This window comes from Bidens hawaiensis, unplaced genomic scaffold (genome assembly GCF_021521415.1).
Source record: "Bidens hawaiensis isolate Kalapana, Puna unplaced genomic scaffold, B.hawaiensis_p1.1 tig00009828_1, whole genome shotgun sequence".
Taxonomy (NCBI): domain Eukaryota; kingdom Viridiplantae; phylum Streptophyta; class Magnoliopsida; order Asterales; family Asteraceae; genus Bidens; species Bidens hawaiensis.
In genome coordinates, this window is record NW_027491736.1 from 297,386 (window position 1) to 311,737 (window position 14,352).

The 14,352-nt window shown below is 41.0% G+C and overlaps 1 pseudogene; it reads right to left on the minus strand.

The window, feature by feature from the left end:
• Positions 1-11,138: 11,138 nt before the first annotated feature.
• LOC143533648 (hydroquinone glucosyltransferase pseudogene) lies at positions 11,139-12,870 on the minus strand (annotated as a pseudogene).
• Positions 12,871-14,352: the final 1,482 nt, after the last annotated feature.

Consider the following 14,352-nt stretch of genomic DNA (forward strand, 5'->3'; position numbering starts at 1 on the left):
TTCCAATCGGTTACTGCTATAGGTTCTTCTACGAAGTGCAGTTGTTTGTCGATGTGAATCTCTTCCAACGGCAAAATCAACGTTTCGTCAGATAAGCACTTTTTGAGGTTGGACACATGAAACGTATCATGAACTCCACTGAGTTCGGCGGGTAAACGGAGTTTATAAGCAACCGGACCGATCCTCTCCAGGATCTCAAATGGTCCAATGTAGCGCGGATTCAACTTTCCTCGCTTGCCGAAACGGGGGACTCCTTTCCATGGAGAGACTTTCAAAAGTACTCTATCCCCTACTTGAAATTCCAACGGTTTCCTTCGCACATCTGCGTAGCTCTTCTGTCTGTCGCGCGCTGTCTTAAGGCGATCCCGTATTTGAAAGATCTTGTCTGTTGTTTCTTGGATCAATTCTGGACCAGTCATTTGCTTGTCACCCACTTCAGCCCAGCACAGTGGGGATCTACACTTGCGCCCATACAAAGCTTCAAACGGCGCAGCCTTGAGGCTTGTGTGATAACTGTTGTTGTAAGAAAATTCAACCAATGGGAGATGAGTATCCCAGCTACCTCCGAAATCGATTGCGCACGCGCGCAACATATCTTCCAATGTCTGGATTGTTCGCTCGCTTTGTCCATCTGTTTGGGGATGATATGCCGTACTCATGTCAAGACGAGTACCTAAAGCCCCTTGTAACGATCTCCAAAATCTTGAGGTGAACCGACTATCTCTATCAGAGATGATGGACACCGGGACTCCATGTTTTGAAACTACTTCCCGAATATACAATCGGGCTAACTTTTCCATCTTATCGGTTTCCTTGATCGGCAGGAAGTGCGCTGACTTAGTTAGCCGATCCACAATAACCCAGATCGTGTCATAACCCCCAGGTGTCCTTGGCAGTTTGGTGATGAAGTCCATAGAGATTTGTTCCCACTTCCACATGGGAATTTCTGGCTGTTGAAGCAACCCTGATGGTTTCTGGTATTCAGCCTTTACCTTCGAACACGTCAAGCACTTACTGACATATGTCGCGATGGCGCCTTTAAGATTTGGGCCACCAATACAGCGCTTTAACATCTTGGTACATCTTGTCTGCGCCAGGATGTACGGAATACCGCGTCTTGTGAGCTTCGTTTAATACTTGCTCGCGCAATCCTCCCATGAGAGGGACCCATATGCGGTTAGCGAAATATAGATTGCCGTTCTCTTTAAGTTCCAAACTCTTAATCATACCCCCAAGGCATTCGTTTTTAACAAACTCTGGTTTCAAGGCTTCTTGCTGAGCGTCTCGGATGCGGGTAGAGAGATCTGCGTGAATGGTCAACCTTAGAGCCTTGACTCGTAGCGTTTTTATTCGCTCCTTCCTACTTAGCGCGTCTGCTACTACATTTGCCTTTCCAGGATGATATTTTATTTCACAATCATAATCATTCAACAATTCAACCCATCTTCGTTGCCTCATGTTTAAATCCTTTTGATCAAATATATGTTGAAGGCTCTTGTGATCCGTAAAGATTATACACTTTGTACCATAGAGGTAATGGCGCCAAATATTTAGCGCGAAGACAACCGCTCCAAGTTCCAGATCATGCGTTGTGTAGTTCTTTTCATTGGTCTTGAGTTGGCGCGAGGCATACGCTATGACTTTGTCTCGCTGCATAAGGACACATCCGAGTCCCTGATGTGAAGCGTCGCAGTAAACGACGATGTCATCCGTCCCCTCGGGTAAAGACAAAATTGGCGCACTACATAACTTCTGTTTTAACATTTGAAATGCTGTTTCCTGATTTTCGCCCCAAACAAACTTCTTGTCCTTCTGAGTTAGCGCGGTCAGTGGTAGAGCTATCTTGGAGAAGTTCTCAATGAAGCGTCGATAGTAGCCAGCTAGTCCTAGGAATTGCCTCACCTCAGTTGGGGTTTTTGGCGCTTCCCAGTTTTTGATGGCCTTGATTTTGGAAGGATCAACGTGTATTCCTTTCTCGTTTACAACGTGACCGAGAAAGTGAACTTCTCTAAGCCAAAACTCGCACTTGGAAAACTTCGCATACAACTTTTCTTTCCGCAACAATTCCAAAATCAATCTCAGGTGTTGCTCATGCTCGGTCTTGGTCCGAGAGTAAATCAGAATATCATCTATAAACACAATCACAAACTTGTCCAAGTATGGTTTGCACACGCGGTTCATCAGATCCATGAACACAGCCGGCGCATTAGTTAGCCCGAAAGGCATCACTAAGAACTCATAATGGCCGTATCTAGTTCGGAAGGCTGTTTTCGGCACATCTTCCTCATGGACCCTAAGTTGGTGGTATCCTGACCGTAGATCTATCTTCGAATAATAACTGGATCCCTGCAACTGGTCGAATAAGTCGTCAATCCTCGGTAAGGGGTACCGATTCTTGACTGTCAGCTTGTTCAGCTCCCTGTAGTCAATACACATCCGGAAGGAACCATCCTTCTTTTTAACAAACAGTACTGGAGCTCCCCAAGGTGAAAAGCTTGGGCGTATGAAACCCTTATCCAATAGTTCCTGTAACTGATTGGATAGCTCTTGCATCTCAGATGGAGCTAATCGATAAGGCGCTCGAGCTACTGGCGCAGCTCCGGGGACTAAATCAATACGAAATTCGACTTGTCGCGGCGGCGGTAATCCGGGCAAATCTTCAGGAAAAACTTCTGGAAATTCGCGCACTACTGGTAAGTCTTCAATTCTTCGCTCATCTCCTTTCTTCTCTACTACATGCGCCAGGAAGGCGTAGCACCCTTTCCTTAGGCACTTGCGCGCCTTTAGGCGCGAAATCAGTTTCGTCGCAACTCCCCTTCTTTCCCCTTGAATTACCAAGGTTTCTCCGTTCAACAGTGGAATCCGAACCTGCTTCTCATGGCAAATAACTTCCGCGTGATTCTCGACTAACCAATCCATACCTACCACAATGTCAAAACTTCCCAAGTCTATTGGCAACAAGTTAATATTGAACCCGTGACCTCCCATGACTATTACACATTGTTCAGTTCTTTCGTTCGCGCATAACTGCCTACCATTGGCTAGTTCTATAGTATAAGGCGTGTCTAGCCTACTGCTTGCTAGGCCTAGGGAGTTTTTAAACTCAGCGGATATAAAACTTAGGTCAGCGCCAGTATCAAATAAAACAGATGCAAAATGGCCGTTAAGCAAAAACGTACCGGTTACCACATTCGGCTCTTCTTTAGCTTCGCCCGCGCCGATCACAAAAGCTCTCCCACGAGCTTGGTTTCCCTTTTGCGGGCAATCCCGACTAAAATGCCCTGGCTTCCCGCATGCGTAGCAGTTGTCGCTTGCTCCAGCTTCTCTGATACGGCAATTCATCGCCTTGTGCCCTGGTCTGCCACATTTGGCGCATTCGATTCTTGCGCATTCACCCTCGTGGTGATACTTGCATTTGCTGCACCACGGGCGAGGCCCGCTGTATCCTTTCCTTGATGACTCCGCGGCTTGGATCGCGTAAACCTTTGCGCTCTCCTGCTTCTTGAACGGTGGCTGCTTGGAGTCGGACCCTCGGTGGTGAGAGTTCCATTTCCTCTTGGAGTCAGAGGTTCGCTGCTCGCTTCCGCGCGTAGTCAACATACCCGCACGGACCGTATCCCTTGTAAGGGTGATGGCCCGCGCTACCGCCTCATCAAAGGTTGGAGGCGCTGCGGCGTTGAGCGGAACCCTAACAACAGGAGGTAACCCAAAAATATACCTCTCGATCTTCTTTTCCTCCGTGTTTGCCATGTCTGGTACCAACTGGCAAAGCTCGTTGAACCGGTTGTTGTAGGCGTCGATATCCGTTCCTACCATGGTGTGGTTCCAGAATTCCTGCTGCAGACTCTGGATTTCTGCGCGAGAGCAGAACTTTCTCATCATCATTTCCTTCAGTTCTTCCCAGGTCTTGTGAAGAGCAACTTCTCGCCCCAAAGTCTTCACTTGAAGCTTCCACCAAGACGAAGCTGCTTCTTGGAACATGCAGGTCGCGTAAAGGACCTTCTGGTTCTCACTACATCTGCTAATGGAGAGAACTGTCTCCATCTTGTCAATCCAGTTGTAGAGCCCAATGGCCCCTTCGGTACCCTTGAATGGCCAAGGCCTACAGGCCATAAATGTCTTATAGGAGCATCCTTTGTCCAAGGCTCCTGATTCGGGTTCTGGGGTCTCGTTCTGACGACCCTGACTTGATTCGGCCTTGCTGGCCTCATGTGTTGCGATCGCCTGCGCGATTATTTCCGCGAGTTCCTCGGGTGTCATGGTGATTCCCTTGGCTCTAGTTGGAGGCATTCTCGCTTTAAAAGAGAACGAAAATATATTAAACTTAGCGCATGTACTCTGAGCACATAATATTCTTTATCTTTATTCACTAGACACTGTGCAACCCGTGTTCCTAAGTGTGTGTATAGTTTCTTTTGAAAATATTTTCTTTGAAAAATATTTCATGCGATTCCCCAACGGTTATAGTCTAGGTTAAAACTTCTTTTCCTAGTTCGCTATAACCAGTGCTCTGATACCAATCTGTCACACCCGGCCCTGAACGGCGGAAACAGCCGGGCGCGCGCGAGTGGGGATTGATACTTAAGCACGGGCCATTGCAAACATTCAAGATAAGATTTTCATTGCGCATGAAATGTTTAATACAAATACATTACATTGATTAAAGATTACATAAAAACATCCAAGTATAAAAACTGTTGAAGATTTCCACGCCATATCCCCTTGCGCGGCGAGAACAATCACGCGCATCGAAGGGATAGAACTAAAATCTTCCAAAAGGCTAGTTTTAGATGTTCAGCGTGAGGTGCTCTAAGTGTGACTCCATGCGCTACCTAGTTATCCCCTGAAAGACACGTAAAACATTTGAATCAGTATAAACTGAGTGAGTTCACAAGTTTTAGTAACCTGATAAATCGTATCGCGTCATAGTCTTGGCGAAAATCATATTAAAACACATTTCTGGTTTCATGTCTAACATATTCTTGATACAACATAGATCTGACAACATATTTCTGTTAGGACCGTTCCGCGGGTTACGCGCGAACGTTTCTGGAAAACGTACTCGTCTATGCAAAGTGGTGCTGCCACTACGAGCTAAAATAGTGTAATACCGTCCCGCGGGTTGCGCGTGGACATTTCTGAAAAGTCGTGCTCGTCCATGCAAAGTGGCGCTGCCACTACGAGCGAATAATACTGTATACCGTCCCGCGGGTTACGCGCGGACGTTGTGCCGGAAAACAAGGCGCTCGTCTGCGTAAGAGGAGCGACCTCTACGAGCGGGCTCAACCCCATAGTACTGCCCCATGACCATACTAGGCACTCGTCCATGCAAAGAGGTGCGACCCCTACGAGTGGGTGGATCAAACCAGCAGTCCCTACCCTTAGAGTTCCAATGGTAAAGTGATCACTTACTCGAATTCTAGCGCACATACATCGAAAACCATAGATAACCATTCGCATTGCTCATCATGAAACATAATTTAAACACATAATCGCTTGCATAGCTTGTAAGTATACCATGATAAAACATTATTTAAGTACGTGTCCCTCGCCCCGAAAATAGTTTAAAAATAGTGAAAACAGTGAAAATAGGGGCTGTGAGACTCACCTGTGGTTCTTGTTAAGGGGTTAATCGAGATTCGGGTTTTCTTGGTGTTGGCCTTTGAATTGAAGGTCTAGAATACGATTAAATAACAAGAAGTATATATATTAAGATCAAGAAATAGGAGAATATAAGGGTTGGAAAGTAGATCTCAAGGTTATAATCTCGGCTTACCTAGTAACAGGATCGGAAATGAAAACAACGGATGCTTGGGAGATGATTAGTGCAAGTTTGCAGTTTTTAAGAGAGAAGTTTGAAGTGTGTTTGGGTGATAATTTAGGTTACATATTTATAGGCAAACTCAAGGGAACACAATCCCTTGCTTTAGGGGATTGTAATCTTTTCATATCTAGGTGTAATGATGATAAAGTATGGAAATTATTATTATTTATTTAAAAGTGGAGTAGTGGATAAAAGATTTTGATTTGATTTGGTCAGGACATGCAGGTCTGTGGTTGGTGGGAGTAGGGTGGCTGACAGTTGACTTTTCATGTTACAGTATGCTTTTTCAGGCACTTTTGTCAGTGTACAGTAAAAAGTGGAAAATCTCTGAAACACGCTACTGTTTCCTTTTGGGCGGGAGTAATCTCCTTACATCTGGAGAATAGACTAAGTGTTCTGTGCGTATTTACTTTGTGCGCATAGCTTTCTGCGTGAAGGACATTTCTTTGCTGCGGGTAGGTGCGTAACCTTCTCGCAGTTAGGGACATTGAGTTTCATTTGTAGATTCTCCAGGTGGTCTTGGTATTTCAACATAGTGATCAGTCATGTTGAAGTCAATTCCATCTTGGAGCTTCAGACAAACTAGCTCTCAATGTTCCCGCCATGCGGGGAGGTTAGTTCCCTTCCGTACGCGCATAAACGATTTAGGATGCACCCGCCTAAGCATCATGCGGGATGGTCAACCCATTAGACAACATAACGTTTAAGGTACATGAAAACATAAAGCCAAAACATTTGCGCATGGCGCATATAACATATGCCCACGCTGGTTCTTAACATGGTGCGCTCGCGCAGGGCGCACATAACATACCCGCGCTGACTAACATAGCGCGCTCGCGCAGGGCGCACATAACAAATGCACGCGCTGATTAACATAGCGCGCTCGCGCAGGGCGCACATAACAAATGCACGCGCTGATTCTAATATGGCGCGCTCGCGCAAGGCGCATATAACATAATTACCTAATATTTAGGTTGATTACTTGGTTTAAGGGATTGGGAATTTACCGGGTGTCACATGATGCGGAAGCGGAAGCATTCAAATGGCTCATGACACTTTCATTAATCAAAGACCGATAATTTGAACCATAGGTTCCAAGAACAAAGTTCTCTTCAATTAAAATTCAATCAAAAACTCATGAAACTAAAGATCTAACAACTTTATTTATAAATAAAAATAAACATTTGGGTCGGGCCGCCCCGGGCCGACTTAATGGACCGGATGCTCCTGCATGATGCGGAAGCGGAAGCATTCAAATGGCTCATGACACTTTCGTTAATCAAAGACCGATAATTTGAACCATAGGTTCCAAGAACAAAGTTCTGTTCAATTAAAATTCAATCAAAAACTCATGAAAGTAAAGACCTAACAACTTTATTTATAAATAAAAATAAACATTTGGGCCGGGCTGGGCCGGGCCGACTTAATGGACCGGATGCTCCTGCATCGTACTCCCCTTCTTTGAAAAACTTGTCCTCGAGTTTTGCCTTCGAAAGCAAGCCACCCGGGTCAAACGGAACATCAACCCGATTCCCATTTATATTTATCATCACGCCCTGTCTAAATAACTTAACTTCACGGGTTGTCTCATCCTGTTCCGAACATGCACCACCTGGGTCGAAAAGAGCATTGGATGGAAATATTTCTTGATCTTTATAAACATTAAACAAGTTTGGAAATAAGCCCTTATTCAACGTTGCATCCCATGCATGACCTTTTGTCAATCCTTGTGGGGGTCCACCATTATCACTTAGTGGGTTATTAACCAAAAGTGTAGGTTGATTTGAAAAATCCACCGACATATTCACAAACATGGTAATGTCAATATTCTTCTTTTTAATTTGAACAGGAGATTTGATAAAATAATTCACCTCCGCATTTTTTCTTCCGCGGAAGCGATCAAATGGCTAAAGACACTTATGATTAATCAAAGACCATAATCGAACAAATGGTTCAAAGAAACAAAGTTCTTTAATATAAATCTCAATCAAAAAAACTAATGAAACTAAAGACTTAACAACTTTATTTATAAATAAAAATAAACGTTTGGGCCGGGCCGGGCTGACTTAATGGACCGGATGCTCCTGCATCATACTCCCCCTCTTGAAAAAAATTCGTCCTCGAGTTTTGTTTTTTGACAAAGCCACCTGGATCGAAAGAGACATCCACCCGATCCTGAATTATTATTATCACAACCCGTATAAACAACTTAATATTATGAATCGTCTCGCCCAGCTCTAGACTTGTACCACCTGGGTTGTTATCATTATTATCGGAAAACATATCAACAACTTTGGAAATCCCAATAATCTTCCCGGTTTTAACATTCGAATTCATAGGATAACCGAAATTTTGGGAGTTAACATTCATGTCTCCCACTATTTTCAGCAATATGATTGGGAATCCAAAAATAGACTCGTCTCCTCCAGCGAACTCACCAATATTTAAGCCAACCCATTTTAAGTTATGACTTTGCATATTTGTTGATAAGCTAGTAGCTTTAAAATTTATACCATCTTTTTGAGTAATCTCAATGTTTAAGGAGTGCTCGCTCAAGTCGGCCACAATATTGAATAATTGCACACTCCAACATGATATGATTGGAGATATATCAACAAGTAGACGTGGTACTTGAGGATTGATTCCACCTTTTGTTTGGCATTTATTAATTTCAACACTATCTCCATTTAAAATACTAACTTTATTCACAAAATCAAAATTCCAATCTTCATCCAAAATTAACGATGAAGATTTCAAACTTTCATTGAATATTTGTTTAGTGGGTTGACTTACTAAAACTGAATTGCAAGTATCCCGATAAACAAAAGCAGTTGTTCTTCTCCCTTTAACTTTCGAAGAACCACTAATCATCCAAGAATACCACTCCTCATCCCGGTAGTCATCAAACATGGGTGGTGAGTCGTAGCTAAAATCAACAACAGAATGATACTCCTCCTCCCCGAAACACTTGTTTTCATGGAAATCAACTCCATCTTCATCAACACTCGGTTCGTCTTCCGAGTAATAATGATCTATTAGTTCATCTTCCAAGTAATAATGATCTATTGGTTCATCTTCCGAGTAATAATGATCTATCCGTTTGTCTTCCGAGTAATAATGATCTATCGGTTCGTCTTCCGAGTAGTAATGATCTATCGGTTCATAGAACCTGGGTGGATGACGGCCAAACGGCTGCTGCTCTTCGTTGCCACCTTCTTCCCAGACGACGGTGTTCGACTCGGTTTCCGCCTTGCGCATCTCCCATTTTAACTCAAGATCACGGACCTGCTTTCGGAACCGTTCGGTCTCTTCTAGATCGCGGACTCGTTGTCGAAGTCGTTTGATCTTAAGATCATGTGGGTTGGAACAGACTCCCCCGCTGCCTCGGTCGGAGAATCTGCGAATAGGGCGTCGATCTTCTCCACGAGCACATGAATAGAAAACCCTCCTTTCGTTGCCTCTGTCAGCGATTCTACGAACAAGAAAGTATTCATCTTCATATCGAGCCATTTGAGAACCAAAAGCTCTTATACCAAATGATGCGGGAACGGAAGCGATCAAATGGCTAAAGACACTTATGATTAATCAAAGACCATAATCGACCCAATGGTTCAAAGAAACAAAGTTCTTTAATATAAATCTCAATCAAAAAAACTAATGAAACTAAAGACTTAACAACTTTATTTATAAATAAAAATAAACGTTTGGGCCGGGCCGGGCTGACTTAATGGACCGGATGCTCCTGCATCAGAGTAGCAATAGTTAATTGATACATGTACATATTATACAGTTAGCCGTGCACAGCTCAAGAAAGGGATTACCATAAACGGTGAACGTAACCGACTTCAGGTGAGTTTCTAGCCCCATTTTCTTATTATGTTTTCGGGGCTGTGTGCATACTCGATGTGATAGTTAATACATTTACCTTAACTGGTAAGTGTATGCCTTATATGGTTTATATGTTATGTATGTATATCTTAAATGTGAATGAAAGCTTGTCGGTATGTGAACGATCTTCGGATATTGCACATGCTAACAAGGGAGGTATGTTTATGATAGATGAATGTGTATGATAGATATATGTACAATATATGAATACGTATGAATGATTAAAGAAAGTATGTATGTTATGGGTATGTAAAGACGGTATGTACGAAGATGAAGAAAGAGGGACCAGACCCTAATAATATCTGAGATAGAAGGGACCAGACCCTAATAATATCTGAGATATAGAAGTAAAAAGGGACCAGACCCTAATAATATCTGAGATAGACAAAGAAAATAGGGACCAGACCCTAATAATATCTGAGATAGAATGGACAGTAATTATAAAGTATGAACGTAATAAACTATGTACGTATGAGTTAGAGTACGAAATAAAAGTAAATTAGTAAAGTAATTATTATGTATCTTCGGATGCATGATTGTATGGTTTGATGTATGATTAACTAGAACTCACTCAGCGTAGCTGACTTTTAGTATGCACGCAGGTGAGTAGGATGCGACAGCTGGCGTGAGCGGGACACATGGCAGAAGAATAGAAGCCTGACATCTGAAGATCTGCTATGTTTTATAAGTTATGTTTTAAATTTTGAAAGACAATAAGAACGTTTTAAGACATGTTTATGATTTGATATGTAACGTTTTATGAAAGTTTTATTGTTCCGCGTAAAGTTTTAATTAACTCTGATTATTAGAACGATGTGAATGAGTAAATCCAACGTCAAAAGTGGGGCACCGGTAACGGGGCCTTACACAGCCTCTCGAAGTTAAGTGCTTGAGGTAAGATACACAAAGACATACTTTGTAAAAAGGGGAGGTGTTGAGTTCAAGTCTAATCTATGACAAAAAAAAATAAGGGTTTTAGGTTGGGCCATGAAATTTTCTCACTTATATATGGTTCTGAGACTCTGAGAGTGGTCTTCAGATCAGGACTGATGTACGAGCTTCCTTTCATGGACGTGTTAGCCTAGCATCTCACGATTTCATACTTAAATAATAGAGATGGACATGTAAACCGAGGATCCGTTAGTGATCCAAATAGTCATTTAAAAAAAAGAAAAATGCCAATGTTTTCTAACTCTGAGCCGCCCACAAAACAAGGTATAATCAATAATGTGCAGAAAAGAGAAAAAAAAGATATATAGTATTAAAAATATTATAAATTTTAATACGTTGCCTTTTGTTTTTCCATTGGTTAGAGTTTTTCCAATGCATTCCTTTTGTTATTAAAAAACTAAATTCCAACTTCAAAAACTTATTAAACAAGTACACATTACATGGATTAGAAAAATAAAGACACTATAAGTAATGATCATTTCTTCAACTGAAAGGCGATTTTAGACACCGACTCCATAGATGATCCTCCATTACTTAGAGCTTTCATAGCAGCACTCTTTAGTTCTTTCAACCTTTTGAAATCTTCTTCCCTTCATCTCCCTCCATTAACTCCTTCACAACTTTTTCGATCTCCTCTTTTCGATATATTCCTTTATCATCGATTTTAAGTCTTAATGCCAAACCAAGTGCTTCGGTCATCACTTTAGCATTCATATGTTGCTCTGAATAAAGCGGCCAAGCAATCATTGGCACCTCATGAACAATACTTTCTAGAGTCGAGTTCCATCCACAATGAGTCAAGAAACCACCGGTCGCCTCATGACTTAGTATCTTGATTTGTGGACCCCAAGATGGCACGATTAACCCCTGGTTAATCGTCCTAGTCAGAAACCCTTCGGGTAAAAACCCTAAAGGTTCATTTTGGCTAGAGACATCAAAATAGGAAGCATTTGAATCCTTATTAGGACTTCTTACTATCCACAAAAACCTATGGCTACTCATCTCTAACACAAGTGCTAGTTCATGAACTTGTTCTAAGGAAAGGGTTCCACCACTACCAAAAGATACCAACAACACAGATCCACTTGGTTGATCGTCCAACCACTTTAAACATGCATGCCGGTCCGACCCATTACTTGGATCAGACTGAATCAATGGCCCGATCGGGTAAACGGGTGTTTGACCGGCAATTCCACCTTGTAAAGCTTGAAAGCTTTCTTCTTCTAACTCCTCAAAACTATTCACCATAATACCATCAAGCAAAGACAGTCTCTTGGAAAGTAGAAGATACTGTTCGTATACCTCATCGGTGCGGTCCTGAACCGGGGACATTAACTCTCGCCCATGAAAACTAACCGAACCCGGTACTTTAACCGGGTACGGCAAGTTTCTATACTCACAAGACGTCTCTTCATGAAGCTTTGGCAATGTAAAAGTGAAGGTTAAAGCCATGGCATTCATGAGAAAGAACAAGAAGTTAAAGAGGTTAAATTGTTTTGAAACTTCCATTGCATCATGTCCAAACATATCAAACACTAATCCAACAAGCTTGAACTTTGATTTTAAGGAACTTAAAGCGTCTCGAAGACTTGAAAGACTAGCATGCATGGTGAAGTTAATTAGAATGCCCGGCCGAGTGTTCTAGGGTAATACATCAAGATTAACTGGAGGGAGAAACAGGTGGTGGATGTTTTCGGGTAATGATTCGAGGACGGATATCAGGGCTTTAGGAGGAGGTCCTGTTGTTGGGATGATAATAGTGGCGGAGATGTGGTGGTGATGGAGAAGTCGCTTAGCGAACTCGGCCATCGGAATTATGTGACCCATTCCTGGACTGGGAAGAATGGCTATGTGAGGTGTGTTCTCCATTTTCTTCAAGAATGAAATTTGATTTCCAAATGGAAATTGATGTCCCTGTAATATTGTTTTTTGGGCATTATGAATTTTTGTGATCAATGCAATTAAATATTTATGTTCCAGTAAAGTAACTAGGAGTTAGGTGATACTATATTATCAATTTTTGTGATCAATAAATGCAATTGAATGTTTGTATTCAATTAGGAGTTATAGTGATATAGTGGTCTCTTGCAGGACTGAGCAAATCATTTACTAATTAGTAATTACGTGCTCGGTAGGAAGTCAATTTGGTGGCAAGTGTGTGTGGCTGAAGATTAAATTCCCCACAAACGTGTACATGGTTAGGCAAATGCTAGAATTTGGGGTATGTCAAATCGGTGTAAGAGAAAGAAGGAGATTCAAGCGGTGTGCTTCAGCTTAATTAGTATGGAGAGAAAGTAAAGATTTGGGTTGACCACTTGGAGATGTAGTCATATATATAGTCTATAATATATATAATGTATAGGTTGAGGACAAATTAAAATACCTTAATTTTTAATGGATTTACAATCTATATACCATATGTTACAACATACATAACATATCTGTAACATACATAACATATCGAAGAAGACACAAAATGGTCTCTCAAACATAAAATGCAACGTGAATTTTCAATTGTTTGAAAATATTTACAATTTTTCATCCTTAACTTTACTAGACTTTTATTAAATTAAATAGGGGCAATTTCATACAATAGTAACCAAGTTTCAAAAGTGTTTCAATTAGTTCACTCAACTTTAAAAAGTGTGCCAATTAGGTCACTCAACTTTCATATTTTATTAAATTAAAGGTTTTAACATGTTTTTTTAACGCTTTTAATTTTTGTTTCACATAGAAAATCTTTTTATCTTTTTTTTTATGTTGACGTTGAGTGGCGGCGTGGATTTTATTTTTTATTTTTGATTTTTAATATAATTAATGTTTTTAATTTTTAAAAAATATAACAACCTATATTGCAAATTCCGACCCCCACATCTTATCCTCCATTTCTTTCTTAACAAACAAAAAAATCGGTGAGGCTCGAATTGAAGATTCAGTGACCCGATTTGAGAAAAATATGCATGAGTTTTATTTTAATTTTAAACCAACTTCCCACAACGATTTTTAAACGGCCATAACTTTTTTTCATATGTTAATATTTTTTTAAAAGCTACCCTATAAAAACGAATATTTTATTTTCTTTAATTTAAGTATGATATTGTCGTAGTTTTTTTCTATAAAAAAATAGCATGTTACGTATGGTTGTCCACAACTCGGTTTTGACAATTTTTAAGTTAAAAATACGAGACAAACCGTAAGTAACGGTTTTTTGTTGACGAAAATCGAAACTAAACTGTTATAAATTAAAACATAAAGTTAAAGAAAAAACGAACTGTGAAACCTAACCGATGACTGGTTTAAACGACTTTAAAGTTTTAAACCATACCATGAACACGTATAATTGTTACGTGATTACCAGAGTTTGAATTCAAACACCCGATTCATCGTACGAGTTTTCATCTAACAGGAATCTAATATTCAAATGTCATTTGTCAATGCCCATGACTTCCTAGCAAGATTAGGACTTTTTATACACAACTATGTCTATGTAGTGGAGACCAATATTACTCTCAAATCATCTACTACTCACCATTTAGGTGCCGTAAATTTAAATTGATATGCGAATAGTAGTTTCGGATTGTTAGCGGACCCAAACAGTTTTGGCTAGTCAGTGAACGCAACCAATTTTCGCCCCTTAGTCAGATCAGAAAAATTATATGTAGGATAAAGATTTTTAATTACCTGTTGTG